We start from the raw sequence: 4564 nt of genomic DNA, 5'->3' as shown, positions 1-4564 counted from the left end.
CAATATATTTTATATACTTAAACAAGTAATAGGAAAGTTCACCGTGTGCTAAATTTCCGGTTTATAAACGTATTTTTATGCAACGCAATAAACTATAATTCCATCGGACTTTTTTTCCGAGATTCGTTTATTGAATAGATAGGGAAACCGAAACGGATCGTGCACTTGATTCCTTTTTTAATTAATCAGTATCTGCAGCAGCCTGTTTGTGTCAAATAACCAAATAAGTTTAATGTTTCTATCCTATAATTCATTGATAAATTTGATCCAACTTAAAAGTCGATAATGCACGTAATAAACTTTATGGCATTTAATTAGATATGGTTTTATTAAAAAATACGATTTCGGGTTAATAATATTTGGAATGTGTAAGTCGAGGGGGTGTGCGAGGAAGGTAAAGATATTTTCGGTTTCGTAAAAATAACGCCGTGCAGTTAGAAATACCGAGTAACTGGTGGGTGGGTATAGTTTCGTTACGGTTTAACCAAACCAGCTGCATGCCATTACAATGTTATAGTACAGTATAATATTATTTCATTTGTCGATTTCGAATATTCGAGAGCGGCAATTTACACCATACGCATGCCACGGAGCAGTTTTCATAATATAATATATAATAAAATATTATATTGTACACTATGTTATGGTCACCGGCGTTATTCTTCGCAAACCCTGCGGGATATTTTAACCACCCCGTGCCATTCCACATCATCTACAGACTACAGTATCTATAGAATGGATATGTGTGTGTATATATGTTTGTGCCCCGTACATGCACAACCACCTGCGCACACACACTTAGACGTTGGACACGAACTATACGTATATTCACACACACACACACACACACACACATATATATATATAGGGCGTTATTCGAAATAAGATTTTTGGAATTCGTATACATACTCTAAGACCAGACACTTGAGATTTTTTTTACTACTTAAGGAATGTCCTGCGCAGATAAAACTTCTGTTTTTCAAACGAGAACACCCCTTTTCAGTTGTATAAATTATACAGTGGATATTTTTCTGAAATTTTTGACGTTTCAGAATCAACATATTCGTAAGGGTTGTTTTTGAGCATACAACTTCGCATTCTGAGGATAAAAGGTCCAAGGATAATGGCTTTATAATAATATTATATCGATGGCAAAAAGGGCATATATCGTAACTCTCACTTTTGTCAAAATATTGTGGTTACAAGGAAATTATAAAACTCATATTATTTGCTTGTGTTGAACAAACTTTCGGGACCCACATTACGATTTGACCATTATAAGTTGTGTAACATTATTCGTTTATTTTGACGTCGTAAGCCAATATATGATAAATAGTCACAAAATATGCTGTAAGCCATATTTTGAAAACGTACCTAAGCCTCAAGATTTCGATTTTGCTTATGCTACATAACAAGTTATATTTAAAGCTGAAATGTTAATCGAACACCACACGTTTAATAAACACAAAAATTCTGTGAAACCGAAAAACCAGTTGTTAATTAATAGTTACTCTAATATAAATAGGCTTCAATAGTAAAAAAGTGAACAAGTGGGTGTCGCTCTGCTGTACAGTAGGTTACAAGTGGCTGGTGTTAAATTTGAATTCAATGATATCATGTATAAGAAAAAAAGATTCTAATCGAAAATGGTCAGTCAGCCTATGGTATTACTAAGTATATCTGTTGATATATTATTGTGAATAAAGTAATTTATATATTATAACCTATTTACGTAGAACCGTATTTTAAATTTTCAATCCTTAGCTATAAAAGTTGAATATTTGTTACATTTTTAACCACGAAATAATTATTAAATTTTAAATTTGATAAATTTTGTCAAAATGCGAACTATAAATGTTTATAAAAATAAGAAATCGGGTATTTATCTAATGTTGTAAAAATATGAACTTCAAATGCTCATAACAATTTAATTTGACTTTCTTGTAGACATTTTTTTTTTTTTTTGATTAAGATAGACATACTTATGAAGAATTTTGTATTGCATTTTAAAATCTTAGATTTAAAAAGAAAAATTTTTATGAATTTCTAACTCAAAATAATTCGCTAATTTTCGTGTTTTTTCCGTATTTTGTCAATATTTGAACTTTCAATGCTTATAAAAAAAAAAAACTGTGACTAAAAATTTTAATATTTTTCAAATGTTTTTGTAACAATATAGTAAGAACTTTGCATTAAATTTTCAAACTTTTTTTTCCAAAAAATAAAGTTTAATGACATTCATAGAAAAAAAAACCTAAGAAAGTTGGAAACTGAGTATATCCGTAAACAGCTCAAAACTAGTCAAAATATTTTGAAAATTTTTTCATGTATAGAAAAATCTAATATTAAAATTCAGTGAAAATTGCATGTATTTGTTTTAGAGTTACACCAAAAGCCAAAATCGATTTTGAAAAAAAACCAATTTTGCGTAAAAATTCCCGTTTTTCTTTAGTTTTTTTGTTGTTTTTCCGGGCGGCTTTTAAAAACTATTGGGAATTTTAACCTTACAAAAGTACCAACTTGATTCGCTTTTCTATCAAACATGATGCTGAAATTGAAAATCGAAGCATTCTTTCGACTACTAATCGTGTCCATAGACACAAAAATAGAAAAAACACAAATCATTGTAAAATCAATACATTCATCGTTCCACTTAGAATCTAAAAAATAAAATATAGATTACGGGTTTTCATTGGCGTTGACTGTATATGATTATTATTATCTGCTAATAGTTTGTGATCTTAAGGTTTTGTGAAATATAACATTTAAATTTAAATTATTATTTTAACATTTGTTATCAAAACAAATAGTTTAATAATAAAAAACGTGGAATACAATGCTAAACGCAGTAACCCTAATATAATATTATCACGAACGTGTATTATTTAGGTAATCATAATCATTAGGTGTGCGGTTAAATGCTGTAAGCCTCGACTAGGTCATAAAGAAAGCAGAATTAACAGAAGGTATAAATAATTATTACAAACTTTCAATTCTTAGAATAATTGATTATCCAGATACCAAATTTAAAAAAATATTAACAAATTAGATAAAAAAAAGGTGGGTAAGTGGATGACGCTCTGCTGTACAGTAGGTTACAAGTGGGTCACTGTATAATGGATGGTATTAAATTTGAATTCAATGATATAATATCATTGTATAAGAAAAACGATTCTGAGCGGAGACGGTATGTCAGTCTAGGTTTAAGACATAATATTATATTATAGTCTATAGTATTTTAAAAAAATTGATCTATAATAGGTACATATAATAAATTCCAAATTAATCATATCATAATATCTATTAGGTACTTATAACGCGATATACATCAACAAAAACCGTGGTACTATCATAGATATATGAGGCGCTGAGCGCAAAAGTGGCCTAACCACTAAATCATCATTCCGAGAAAATTGGCATTAAAGATTTTGTTAATTTAGTTTCAATGTGTACAATTTTATTTTTAATATTTTTTTTTTTATGGTGGGAGGGTTCTTGTCGAAATCCACTGTAGATAACATCAGCGTTTTTGAAACCAAAAAAAAGTCAAAATTCCCTAAGTTAATGTTGAATAGGTCACTTTTGCATTTTTCTTATAACCACTTTATAACTATAAAATGTGGCTTAGGTCAAATCTGTAAAAAAGAATCTACCATGTCTTGTCAACTAAATCCTTTTAATCAACATTTTATACAATTTCAAATTAATAACAATATAGGTAGTTTAAGTTCAGACTTATGAAAATATTATAACACATTTTAAACAATAACAATAAATTAATTCAGACTTATGAATTCTTTTTAAATAAAATATAACATAATAATTATTATTATAAAATATTAATTTATACAATTAAAATAAATTAATTCAGACTTATGAATTGTTTGAAAATAAAATAAAATAAAATAAAATAAAATATAACGTAATATTATTAATATTATTTCTTAAAATATTACAAAATTAATAATTAGTTAAAACAAAATAAATATTTATTTATTTTTTTTGTTTAATATTTTTATAAAAATCATGATGTATAGGTGGTATAAATTGCATAAGTTCCATGAGATCATTGTATTTTTCTTTTTGAATAGGATGACCATTAGGGTAAAGTTTTTGAAGTTCTTTTGGCTTAGCCATTACACGTTTAGACAAATTCACACAAGAAAATGTAACAAATTCATTATTAGAATATTTGTAAAACATATGGTAGGGTTTGTCGTTGGTAAAGAAGATCCATTGAAATTTTAACCATTCAACTTTCTCTCCATCACCATTTATTTTCCTATTAGTGATGTCTTTTTCAAGAAGTACAGTGGAAAAAAAATCTTCTTGAGTCATTTGTACAACCTTGAAGGGATTTTTTTTTCGAGCCTTTAAAATGACTGTAATCCAATCATTTGGAATGTAAATTTCAGGATGATACTTCTTCTGTTTTTCAATAACCCCAAAATCTCTATCACAAGGTAGGTAGGAATGTCCAGACACTAAAAATTTATGATGTATTTGTGTAGGAGACAAGTGGTCAGAACACACAATAAAATTGCAGATTAAAGCCATTTTAATG

The sequence above is a fragment of the Acyrthosiphon pisum genome, chromosome X, assembly GCF_005508785.2.
Source record: "Acyrthosiphon pisum isolate AL4f chromosome X, pea_aphid_22Mar2018_4r6ur, whole genome shotgun sequence".
Taxonomy (NCBI): Eukaryota; Metazoa; Arthropoda; class Insecta; order Hemiptera; family Aphididae; genus Acyrthosiphon; species Acyrthosiphon pisum.
Note: the sequence above shows the minus strand (reverse complement) of the source record.